This window comes from Catharus ustulatus, chromosome 22, assembly GCF_009819885.2.
Source record: "Catharus ustulatus isolate bCatUst1 chromosome 22, bCatUst1.pri.v2, whole genome shotgun sequence".
In the NCBI taxonomy this organism is placed as follows: domain Eukaryota; kingdom Metazoa; phylum Chordata; class Aves; order Passeriformes; family Turdidae; genus Catharus; species Catharus ustulatus.
The window spans coordinates 5,027,461-5,040,251 of NC_046242.1; the positions used below are offsets into that span (position 1 = coordinate 5,027,461).

The 12,791-nt window shown below is 48.3% G+C and overlaps 1 protein-coding gene across 4 annotated transcripts in view; it reads left to right on the forward strand.

The window, feature by feature from the left end:
* Window positions 1–259: 259 nt before the first annotated feature.
* MYO1C (myosin IC) overlaps window positions 260–12,791 on the forward strand; it is a 50,905-nt gene continuing 38,373 nt past the window's right edge. Inside the window, exons 1-3 of one of the 4 annotated variants that reach the window (XM_033078285.2) lie at window positions 260–335; window positions 2,770–2,901; window positions 5,348–5,499. The gene's annotated coding sequence lies outside the window, so the exon portion shown is untranslated. The remainder of the gene's footprint in view (window positions 336–2,769; window positions 2,902–5,347; window positions 5,500–12,791) is intronic. The other 3 variants (XM_033078288.2, XM_033078286.2, XM_033078287.2) reach the window with 3 other exon arrangements.

Sequence of the window (12,791 nt, forward strand, 5' to 3'; positions counted from 1 at the left end):
CTGCAGAAGCTGCTGGGCAGGATGCTGCTGCCGCCGACAGCGTGACCGAGGCGGGGTCCCGGTGGGGTCTCAGTACAGGTGAGGGCGGAGCGGCGGGATCGTGGGTCCCGGTGCAGGTGAGGGCGGAGCGGCGGGGTCCCGGCGGGATCGTGGGTCCCGGTGCAGGTCCCGGGGCCGGTGCAGGTGAGGGCGGAGCGGCCGCCCCAGCCCGCATGCCCGGCGCTCGGACATGCTCACTAGCGGCGCGGCGCGGGCTCCCGCGGGCAGTCGGCGCCGAGCCGCTCGCGGAGCCGCCGCAGGGCCCCGAGCCGCGCGTCCCGGGGCACCGAGCGCAGGTGAGCGAGGCCGGAGGGGACGGAGGGGCTGAGGGAGCGCTCGGTCGGTGTGCGCGGCCGCCTCCTGCCCGGCCGGCAGCCCCGGCGCTCGGGCACATGGCTGCGGGGTACGCGGGGGCAGCGCCCCGGGCGGCCGCGGCTCGGCCGTTCTCCCGCAGCCGCCGAGCTCGCCGGAAACTCGGAGCGTTCCCCGCGGAAGGAAGAGAGGAGCGGGGCAGAGCAGCCGGCGTGCTGGCGGCGGCTCGGCGTGGCCGCGGCCGGCCGGAGCAGTTGCTCGGTGCGGGTCCCGGGGCTGCGCTCCGGTAACGATTCCGTGCGCGCATCCCGCACCCCGCACCGCTGCGGGGCCGGCTCGCCTGGGTGTGGCGGCTCGGACGTGGCCGTGGCACGGCTCGGCTCGGCTCGGTTTGCCCTTGTCAAGGCTTCCTGTCCATCCCCAACTCGCGTTACAGCTCGGAGCGCTGCCGGGCGTGATCCGCCCTGTGTGCACGGCACCGGCGCTCACGGTGGAGGAATTCCTCCTTCTCCACAGGTGCCTCAAAGCACTTCATGGAGAAAGCTCGGTGTGTTTAGCCCTTTCTCACTGTTGGAGGTGGTCAGACTCCTTAACTTCCCCAATTTACACCGCTGAGAGGCTGGGGTCCCCATCTCCAGTGCTGCTTTCCATGACAGTGCTTCCCAGTTCTAATGTACCTGGAGTTAATTGCTTTAAGTGACAGTGACTCATGGCAGGAATCTGACTCTGCCTGAATGAGCGACTCATTCTAGTAACTTGGATTTTCCAAGTAAGAGGGCTTGAGCTGCATTCTTGTCGTTGGGAGGATTACAGAGGAGAAGTGCTTCTGAGATATAATACAGAGATTATTCTGGTATTCAGTCTCTCTCTGACAGTTGTTTGGGGTGGAAGGCTCCTCCAGAACTGCTTGTGGATGGCAGCTGCTTAGTTTTTAAAAGTGACAAATGAGAAAATTTGCTTGGTTGGTGGGACCATGAAAACAGAACCACATCTTAGAGTACTTGGGAAGAAAGGCGTTTTTCTTTCATCCGCTCTTGGAGCAATAGACAATTGCCAGTTGTCAGCACCTTTTCAAAAGTTTTAGAAACTGCCTAAGGCTTGTAGAACTGATGAGTTCTTAATTTTCACAATAGCCCTGATATGGTAACCACTGTCATAACACTTCAGGGGTTTCAGTTTTGATAATGTGTTTTAGGGAGGGGCTGTGTAAATATGAATTTTGTGTTCTGCCTGGCAGGGACCAATGGAGTGCTACACTGAACACATGTTGTCCTAATTTATCATGGTCTAAAGGATAGATTTATTTTTAAAGTGAAAAAAAAGGTGTGAATCATAACACACTAAGGAGTGAGAGATCCCCGTGTGAGTCAGGATCCACAGTGTGTAATTTCTGTTCTCTTTGTCATAATTAAGTGAAGAAACTTGTGATTTACAGTACATTGTCAGGATTTATAATAACTGTAAGAGAACTTAAATAGATCCTGACAAAATTTGATCTAAGCCCACTGGAGGAAGGCCAGTAAAAAACTGGGGGCTAAGAATGCTTTATAACATTAAATATAGAGTTTCTTTCTATGAATAAGCTCAAACTCTATGGATGCCTTTGTGCAAAGCTAAGATAGTGTTAATGTTGTTCATTTATTTGGGGTTTTTCTGTTCGTAGTGTCATGTTGCTTATGACTGCATTGGGAACTGTGTGCTTTCTAGGAACTGGACAAATTCCTCTCTCCTTGTCCAAGGGAACAGTCTGCTCCAAATGCAGGAAAAACAAACTGCATCAGCTGCCACAGTCCCAGGGCAGTGTATAAAATCCACTCCCACTGCCCCTTCCCTTGGCTCTTACCTGGCAGGTGTGAATGGCTCCAGCATGGAAAATATTGGTGAGCACTGGGCTGCAGCACTTTGCCTCCCAGTTCAAAGGACTGATGAGTGAGCAGCGTTCTCAGATAACCAGCAGTGCCTTCTGGAGGACAAATGTGTGTTTGGGAAAAGCTGATGTGTTACAGGTGCTGCAGGTGGAGGGAACCCAAAGCAAAGCAGATTTTCCCTGGGCTGGTCTGTCCCACAGCCCTTTGTAAGAGATGTGAGTGTAACTCAACACTTGTCCTTTCACACAGGCTAAAGAACCATTTATAAAGGCTGGTTTGTGTGCTGCTAAAGTGTTACCGTGGGGAAAACCATCTGTGGTGTGCTTTGGGTTACCTCCATCAGCGGCAGCCAAAGGTGGTTAACTGGGAGAGCTGATCCAAATCAGAAGTGAGCAGGCCAAACACACAAACAGGTGATTTGTGAGGAGCAGCTTCCCAGCCCAGCTCTGTGTGAGCACATCTGCACAGAGGCAGGGAAGGTGGGATCAGCTGGGCCCTTTGTGCTGGCATGAAGTGATTGCAATCATGGCATGTGTGTGTCTCCTGTCAGGGCTTTTCCTGGGCTAAACGCTGCTTTACTGCTGTGCAACCAGCTCCTGAGTGATGTGGTTGGCTCTGCCTAGGATTGCTATCCCTGGCTTCTCCAGAAACCATCCATCCAACCTGCTGTCAGCTCTAGTGGGTGAGGTTTGCATGCCTTGTCTTCCTCTGAGATTGTAGCACGGTTCTTTCTCTGCCCGGAGGGAGCCACTTGTGCTGTGCCTTTCTGTGCCTGGATTCAGGGATCTCTCTGCTGGAAAATATCCTGCTCTGTGTTTTGTGCCCTCCTCTGCATATTTCTTGTTGATGTATCAGTGGGGTGGGTGACCAGCTCTTCCCAGAAAGCATTAATAAAGATGGAACAGGCAGCACAAGTCCATGTGAAAGGCTAACAAAGCTTATTATGGCACATGGTTTGGAGTGGACAAATCCCAAGTAATTTGTTGCAACTGAGTCATGTTCTGTGGGGGTGGAAGTGTTCCTTACAGCCCTGCCCTGCCTTATTTAAATATTTAAACATTTAAATACGGCAAGGAGCAGCAGGGCCAGTACCTTTTCTGTTGCTATGTATCTCCAGTGTAGTGTGTTCTATATTACATTCCTGTACTGCAAGGCAGTAAAGGTTAGTATTTAGAACTCCTGTGGCATTCATGCATGCCTGGATAACTCTCCCTGGCAGCGTTTTTTTCTTCAGGAAAGCATTTGGGCAGGTGCCAATGTCCAGCTTTCCTGGGACACTCTCAGACCTTTAACCAGCGTGGTGACCTTGGGCCAGCCTGGCCACCACCCTTCCTGTGATTCAGCTCAGCAGCTGATAATAAATGGACGTGGAATTGGACATTTTGGCAGTGCCTTTGGAGTGCTGCAGTGTTTGCCTTCTGGGCAGTGAGGTGCCAGGGCTGGGAGTGCAGCAGTCACTGAAAGCTTTGTCACTTTGAACGGGCAGTGTCATTGTTGGTGGTGACGGATGTCGTGTCAAAATGTGGTGTGGTGTTTGCCAGGAAATGGAGAGTCCATGAATGACTAAAATGTGCTCTGTGACACAGCTGTGATGGCACTCAGCCTGCAGCCTGGGCTCTGTAAGCTAGAGCTGTGCCTTCAAATGTATTTTGGTAATTTCTTTTGAAGGCTTTTTTTCTAGTAAAATTTCAGTTTGCCACGAAGATGATGAAAGGTCTAGAGGGGAAGTCCTATAAAGAGCAGATGAGGTCACTTGGTTTGTTCAGTCTGGAGAAGAGACTGAGGTCAGATCACACTGAGGGCTGCAGCTCCCTCATGAGGGGCAGCACCAACCTCTGCTCTGTGACAGAAGGGAACAGCAGCAGCTCTGCCAGGGGAGGGTTAAGTTGGATTTTAGGAAAAGGTTTTTCCCCAGAGGGTGCTGGGGCACAGCCCCAAGGCTGCCAGAGCTCCAGGAGAATTTGGACAATGCTCCCAGGGTGGGATTATGGGGGTGTCTGTGCAGGGCAGGAGTTGGAATGGATGATCCTTGTGGGTCCCTTCCAGCTCAGGATATTCTGTGACATTCTCTGTATTTCCTTGTAGTGTTCTGGTGTCTGAGCAGAGCTTTCCCCCTTAGAGAAGGTAACACAGAGATGTGCTCCTAACCTGGAAAACAGCCTTGGGAGGGGGTTTGAGGCTGCAGGGAAACCTTGGTGCCTTAGCAGCTGAGTTTCATTAGGCAGAGTGATCCCAGTGCCTTCTGCCAGCTGACAGCCACCAGGTGTATTTGGCCATTTTGCTAATGAAGAACAGGATTATGGAAGGAGCTGTAATTCAACTAGGGAGCAGTGTTTGTCAGAGGGTTTTATTGAACTTGCAATTGCATTTTTCTTCGTTACCATATACTCAATATTTTATGGTTGTCTTTATGTCTGTGTTTATTGCCACCTGCTACCTGGTCTAGATGGGACATTCCTATCCAGGAAAGAATCAGCTTTATTTCAGCATTATAATGACAAACTGAGAACAGAAAAAAGGTTAAACTCAGCTTTCACACTGCACATATTGTTCATGGCTGAAGGGTCCAGTTAAATCAATGTCCAATTATATAATGAAGAGATAGTGATCTGTTTAGCTTTTTAGAAAATTAAATTCCACTGAAACAATATAACTGGGACTATAGAAGTAGGAGGAAAACTATTTTCCATTCTGAAGCAGGCTTTTGTATAGAGTTGGGTTTTTTTAAACTCACTAACAGTAACTAATAACTTGTACATTATACAGCCCACACTGAGTCATTGTTTACTCAGGGAAATGACTTTCAACAGCCAGACTTGTTTGTGAGGTTTAATAACTAAAATATGCAGTTCTGTGCTTTACAAGGCTGCACACTATAACCAGCATTTTGGGGAAAACAAAACCTGGTGCATATTTGCAACACCAGCCAGCACTGCATTACAAATGGTGCTGCTGCAGCTCAGCTTTTGATCTGCAGTAAAAGCTGGTGAGGTTTGGAGGGAGGGAAGATTATTGCACAAATTAGTGCTGGGCTGCTTTTATTGAATCTTCCAAATTAGAGACCAGGAGCCTTGTTCTGTGTCCACACATCTTGTTGTTTGAAATAACAGGTTGTCTTCCACTCTTAGGACTTCTGGAGTCTGTTTGAACTTCTTGTACTTCTTGGGAGGGAAAGCCACACCTTTGCACCAGGAAGCCAGGAATTCTCTCTCTGACAGAATTGGAACTCAGACAGCAAAACAGATGTTTCTTTTGCTTGAGTGAGCACTGCAATTCAGTTGTGAGTTTTTTCTGCTTCTTCCTGATTCGTTATCTGCTGTTCTGTGTTAGCATGGGGTTCTCTCACAGATATTAGAGGAAACTTCCCTCCCCACCCATTACCCCTGTAAAGGTTTTAACAACAGCCAGGGTTTGTGTCCCTGGTTGGTTTTGGGTTCTGAATAAACAACCATCATATTTCTCAAGTAAACAGAGTGCTTCATTTTAAATAGTCTATACAAGAAGTTTACTTTTGATTTTTTCCCACATCCCAAACTTTTTTGGACACAATTTTGTTGGAAAATAGAAAGGAAAGCTTTGTCTCCTGTGAAAATGAAGGCGAGTACAAAATATGTGACTTGCAAAATCCTCATTTTATTTGTGCATGGATTTGTTTGCTCTTGTACGTGGAGGAGGGGATCAAAAGCAAGTTCTGCAGAGAAGTACAGAGTGTATTTTTGTGTGTGCCTGACCACAGCACTCTGTGGGAACACAAGATTATGTTTAATTTTGCTGATCTTCTGTCCAGAAATCTGCTGGATAGGACTTGGGAACAGCAATTTATGGAGCCATCAGCAAAGCTTAGAAACTTTTAGAAATTCCCATGTTTTACTTTTATACTTCCATTAAAACAACTGTAGAGTGCTGTGATAATCCCAACAGGACTGGAATTACTGAGAGCCCCCAGGTTTCCTTGGATATAAACCCAAGTTCTGACTGTAAGCTGTCAGGATGGACATGAGTTATTTCTGGTCAGCTGGGGTGTAGAAAAAGTATGGATGGACATATCAAGGTGAAAAGTGGTTGTTTGGAAAGGGAATTTACAAATTCATGACCTTCAGGGGGTTTGAATATTCTGTGCTGGCTGAAGGGATGGAATCTGAGAGAAAAGCAGAGGCTGAAAACCCAGAAGGAAAAGTGGGGGCTGAGAAAGGGTGGGAGACCAATAAGGAAAGCAGGAACTGAAAAGGAGTGGGAGGCCAAAGTGGTGTGGGAGGTCAGCAAGGAAAGAGGCCAGAAAGTGGAGGCTGGAGAAGTTTGATGGGGATAAAGATGTGTGGGAGGCAGAAAAGGTGGTGAGGCCAAAATCAGCCCATATCAGAGATCTGATCAATCTCATTTTGCTCTGCTGGCCTCCACATCCTCCTGAAGAAGGGGACTCACTGATTATTCAGCTGAAGAAAATTAAAGTTCAGCTTTATGGAATAACTTGGGGACAAATGCCCATTGTCTTGGCTCTTGCATTACTTCACTTGGAGCTTGGTTTCAGCACTTAAAAATTTGGTTTCCAGCAGCAAGCAGCCCTGTAAATTGAGTCTTGATTGTAAAAGTAGTGCAGATGAGCTGTAGTGCTGTCAGTTCAATACCTTAAAATATTGTCCTTTAGGATCAGCAAGGAGGTGTCTCCTCAATCCTCAGAAGAAACAGCACTCTCATGACTGCTTTTGCAGGGATTTGAGAAAGCTAGGAGGAATTTGGGATAAGTTATGCATATCCAAGAGGTATTTCCAAACCAGGTGTGTTAAACTCCCTTGGAACTTTTAAGAAAAACACCGTAATGAAGAAGCATGGTGTCTTTTCTCTTTGCCTGATATAATTAAAAAATCCAAGGGCTGATGGTTATGAGCTTTTTACATATTAGGATAAAGCTTTCAGATGTTATTTGACTCAAGTATAAACTAATCTGATTTGAGGTATTTGTGTCTTGATAGAAGGAAGTAGCAGAAAGGAAAGGAGAGTAAAAAAAAGAAAAGATGAGCTGCACATACATCCTGTAGAGAAAAGCAGGGCACGGTGCTGGCAGCCTGGCAGGTAGTGAGTGCTGGAGGAGTCAGGACTTCCCTGCTGCTCTGGCAGCCTGGTCATGAGGGCTCCATGTGAAGAGGAAATGTTGCAAGAGATGTGGTGTTCTCTATGAAAAAAAAAAAAAACAAAAAAAAAAACCTTGTGCAGGGAGGCTGTTTGATCTCTCTCTCTCTTCAAACTGAAACCTGAGCGGTTGCCAAGTGTCTGCTCGGAAGTTTCCGGATCTAGGTGGGGACAGGGGAGTTCCAACTGTAACCTGAATGTGTTCAACTGGCAGCTGCTGGTGGCCAAAGCACTGGGAGGAAAATTCCACCAAGGGGCTCCGTGTAGGATGGGAATGTGAGCAATGCCCAGGCTCAAGGCCATGGAGCTCACAAGCTGTGCTGCTGTGACTGTTCCTTTTTTTCTGGAGGCTTCAGTGGAGTTGGCTGTTTGTCACTGAGTGCAGCTCTGCTGGAATGCTGCCTGCCTGCCATGAGAATAGGGAGCACCTGTGAGAGGGTTGTGGTGTCACCTGAGAGGAGGGAAATCAGGGTTGCTGCAGGGTGAGTCTGCACATCTGGGAAGGAATCTTTGTACAAGGCAGTTATTGCCTTTCCAAGGAATTCCAACATTTTGATTTGGAAAAGTAAATTCTGGTGTAAAAGCTGTCAGCTTGCTACCTGGCTGCCTATTCTGAGCAGGGAGTTTCTCTGTGCTGAACTCTTGAAAGTGCTTTTCAGGCCACACTTCCCCTGCTCTCAAATTATCTTAATTGCAAACCACTTATCTGAACTGATGAGCAGTTAACACAAACGTGACACAGTGCTCGTTAGAGTAGAAAATCAATCAGTGTTTAGTGTGGGCTGGATTGACATTTCTGGATTGATAGGGGATGGGGAGGTTCATTTGGGTCAATAAATGGCTCAGTGATGAGTGTGTGGAGTGAGCTGCTCCTGTCCTGTGTGCTGGCAACCACAACCCACCAGCATCAGCTCTCATTTCTAAGGCCAGAAAGTGTCAGGTTTTGCAATTTTTTGGGGCAGCAGAGCAGGGCTGGGACAGGATCCCCAGCTGTCAGGTTAGGTGATTTATGGTGCTGCTCCCCTGCTGACATTCCTGGGCTTGTCCCCAGGGCTGCTGGGGTGACACTGTCCTTGCATCACTTCTCCAGGATTTCAGTGCTCAAGGCATGAGGGTGTGCAGAGGGGAGGGGATGGACAAGCAGCCAGAGAGTCCTGGAGCTTCATCCACGAAATTCTCTTTCTTTTGTATTCCCCCAGTATCTAAGATAAGCTTATCCTGATATCAGTTCTGTTTAGAATCATAGAATGGTCTGGGTTGGAAGGGACCTTAAAGATCTTGTTCCACCTTTCACTAACCCAATTTAAATTGATTTCACTCTAGTTCTCCACTCCCTGCCTTGTGCTTGCATCCATTTGATCCTTTTATTAACCCTTTGAAACAGAGTTGGGAGGGCAGTGATGAAGAAAACAACATTTTGTGTTTGTTTAGCTTCCTGAACTGTCTGGCCAGAGCTGAATGGATCTTAGTCCCAGTCCAGAGGGGAAGAGGGCCAGGCACAGCTGGGCCAGAGGCTGTGTGACAGTAACATCAGCTGTCCAGGCCAGCTGACAGCAGCCTGACTGCCCTCTGGCCCATCAGAGGACACTTTCTGTGCCCTTTTCACCTCGGACAAGTGTCTGTAATGTAATGATGTGGGAATGATGCCTTGTGTGGCTGCTCTATTCTTACACTGCTGTGTTTTGATCCTTGAAGTCAGTGCTAGTGAGAAGTCTGTTTGCTAGAAGGTTCTGCAGTCACACTGGGGGACTTTTGTGCTCTGATGAGTGGGCTGATTGGCACTGAAACCTCCCAGCATGTGGATGTGGAGCTAGGCCAGCTGTTTGGAACACAAATGGTAATTAGTTGTTTTCTAACTGCTGGCTTTATCAAGGTTTACAAACAGATCTGCTGATCTCCATTTGTAATGAGAGTCCCAAGCTCCAGCAGCCCCAGCTCCTGAGCAGGGCAGGAGCCCCTTGATGCTCTCACATCAGGGAGAGGCAGGCTCTGATAAATCCTTGCAGGCTGCACACATTGGGACACAGAGCCAGGAAAAGCTGCTGTCTGTTCTGCCTCTGCCAAAGAGCCTTGGAGTGGCTGGGATCCAAAATGGGCACAGGGGTCCAGTTGGGCACTGCTGGCTGGAATGTTTTCCCCTCTTCCCCTTCCCAGAGCATGGATGGAGTTTGAGACAGCCTGAGGGTCAGGGTGGGGGATACCTGACCCAGGTGAGGATGCAGGGATTCCCACTTTTCCCCCTTTTCACCAGGTGCAAAGATTCAAGGAACCTTTGAGCCCTGTGGGACTCCAACAAGGCATTGGTGGTGGCTTGTAGGACAGGGTTTACTGTGTTGTGGTGTCTTGAGCATGATGTGAGTGACACAGAAAGGGTAAGGGAGAATTAATTAATTAATTAATTCTGCTGCCAAAACCTTCCGTGCAAGAGGTTGGGTCTGGCTCTGTGCCCACTCCAGGCAGGTTCCTGCAATTTGTTGCTGTCCCCACCAGCAGTGGCACACAAGGAAACAAAACTTCAGAATGCCATCCTGCAACCTCAGGAGGCTATTTCTAGATGGAATTGAAGCTCTTTAGTGCACTGTAGCCTCATTGTGAGGGTAGAAAACAACCAAAAGTGGTTTGCACTGGAATTCTTTATGCTGTAGTGGGCAGCTGGATTAAAATATTTTGGAGCTTTGCTCCTTGTTGATGCACTGTGTGTGAAGAGGTTTCACAACCAGCTGTCACCCTGCAGGTGAGCTGGAGTGGGTCAGCCCTTGGAAAAGGGAATTTTGGTATAGCCCTGCAGCTACCTGCATGCAGCTACTGCTGGGACCCATCAGCTGTGGTGGAATTTGTCACCAGCTCACCAGACAAGTGTGTGCAGCCTCTCACACACAGCAGGAATTCTGAGAATGTGAAGGACTCCGAGTCCAGCCCTGTGCTGCCCTTCCCCTCCTGCTCCAGGGGCTGGTGGAAGCAGGGAGGGGAAGCCAGGCTTTCAATGCAGAGAGTGAGGAGAGGAATTTGTGGCTGTGCAGCAGATACAGCCCATCACTCAGTGCACTTTGCCACTCCCACCCCTCCTCTGTGGAAAGTGTGATTAAAGGCAGCGCTCCGCCCTGGCTGGCTGAGCCATACATCCAGGCACAAATGCCAGATTCTCTTCATTCCAGCCTGCTGACTTCAAGGAGGACTTGCTCTGACAAGCTGGAAATGAGGGCTGGCAGCTTCGTCTGCAGCTCAAAGGCTTTATCTCTCTTAGACACTCTTCCTAACATTTCCCACAAACACTGCTCTGCTGGCAGGAGCTGTTGCACACACAGGATCCATCAGGCACTTATGAATAAAGCCTTACCTTGTGTAACTCTGCTCAGAGCAGGCAGGGAACACTTCAGCAAGCACTTGGCACCTGGCCCGTGGCAGAGCTGGCTCTCCTTGTGCTTCAGCCTCATTATCTGGGGAGCAGCAGGAACAGTCAGCTCAGCCCTTGATTGTCCTGTGCCCCTACCAAGCCCTGCTGTTCTTTCCTCCCCAAACCCTGCAGTCCAGCCCTCATCTCCCACTTGGACTGTTTCCATCAGCTCTCCATCATCTCCAGCTTGCACACTGCATTCTGGTGGTTCTCCAGCTCAGCCTCTCTGAGCTCCCACTTCCCTCCTGCCCCAAGGAGCTGCTCTGTGATGAGCTCTTTGATTCAGGGTTGTTCTGGCTCCAGCAGCAGCTGCTGTTTCCCTGCTGTTTCTCCCAGCTCCATGAGGGATGCCAGCTGTGTCCACCTGTCAGGGCTGTTTTGCATGTGCCTTTAAGGCAGCTGCTTCTGCTGCATTTGCAGCCTTGGACCTGGAATATTCATATTCATATTCCCTGGCCTATCTCAATCCATTGATGAGCTCCACTAAATGCTTTCCCAGGGTGAAACCTTTTTGAGATGCAATAATGGTTCTAGAGAACCTGTGCAAGATGGCCAAGCTCTTCTTTGGTTGCTGTTTCTGTTTTAAAATCAGTATTGGAGCAAGGGTACTTTTACATTCACATGATTAACATGTGGAACGAGATGACCTTAAGCTTGATGCAGTAAGGTGTGCACCCTCATATAAAAATTTATCACAGATCAAATTTGAGTCATCATCATGGTTGTGACATGATTTCTGCTTAAAAGGGCATCTTTGATATCATCACCACATTGCTTCAGAAGCAGCTTGCTGATGTTGTTTCAGGTTGGGGAGGGTGTGTACGTGTCTATAGCTTCTAAAAACCATCAGACCAGTGTCAAAAGTCTGCCCAGTGTGCACAGAGTGCACAAGTGGCTGTTAGCAGGCAAAACTCTTTAATTTTTTTGGTGTGATTCTTGAGGGAGAGCTGTTATCACAGGGTTTTGACTTGTGGCCATATAGTGAAATATAATCAACCCTACTGAGCAGAAAGGGGATCCCAGTGCTCTCTGCTCCAAATGCTCTCTCCTCACCATGAAACTGTGCTTCCTGGACATTGTGTGCAGTAAGACTTGTGAAACAAAAGTCTAATTTCCCTTTGTGAAGGTTGATACAGAGCACACAGCTCTGGAGCAGCAGGATATGAGAATTAGAATTGTTCTTGCAGGGAGGATTTTGAACGAGGAGCAGGCATGAAGTACCCAAAGCATTTAACCTCTGTGTTTTATTCATCCTGGAGCAAGTGTAATTTAAAGTGGCACCTCTATAATTGATGAAGTATCTTTTTACCATTTGTTTAATTACCAGCTTCAGTGTCTAGAAAGCAGCAGATCAATAATTTACAGTGATGAACTTCCCTGTGTCTCTGTTTTTCTATTTCAGCCGTGCAAACAACAGCTCCTGAAACAAACCCTCAAATATTGATGCTTTGCTTTAGGGGATATAAAAGAGCTTAACCTTTTTTCCTGCCCCAGGTGCACTCCAGCACTGCTGAGGCTGAGGGCAGAGCACTGACCTTGGCAAGGCAGGGTTAATTTAGGGCTTGCCCTGCATGTTGTATCAGCTCTCAGCTTTTTGCTCCTCTCATTGTTGGAGTGATGAAGGCTGGGCTCCTGTTGTTGCTGTACCAGCAGATGCTGCTGCCCTGGCTTTAGAGAGCTGTTAAAACACAAAATGTAGGCTAATGAACCAAAGCTGCTGCTTGTGGTTTATATGGATTTCTTACATGATGGGGTTTGATAACAAATACTGACTTTTCTGTGTGAAATATTTGTTCTGGAGACTCTTGGATCGATCCTTCTGTCAGGTTAGAGCTCAGATTTCCTCACGGTCCTTGATCTGTCCAGGAGGAGCTACAGGATCTACCTGTCAAATCAGAGGGGAAAAGGTGTTTCCTTCCCAGTGGGATGGGCCTTCAGACAGTTCTGTTGTGGTCCTGGCTGCCATGGACTCACACAGCATCAGAACAGAAGATTTGGGACACCTAGCTTCCATGAGAGCTCCAAATCCATTCATTTCTAGCAGGATGATG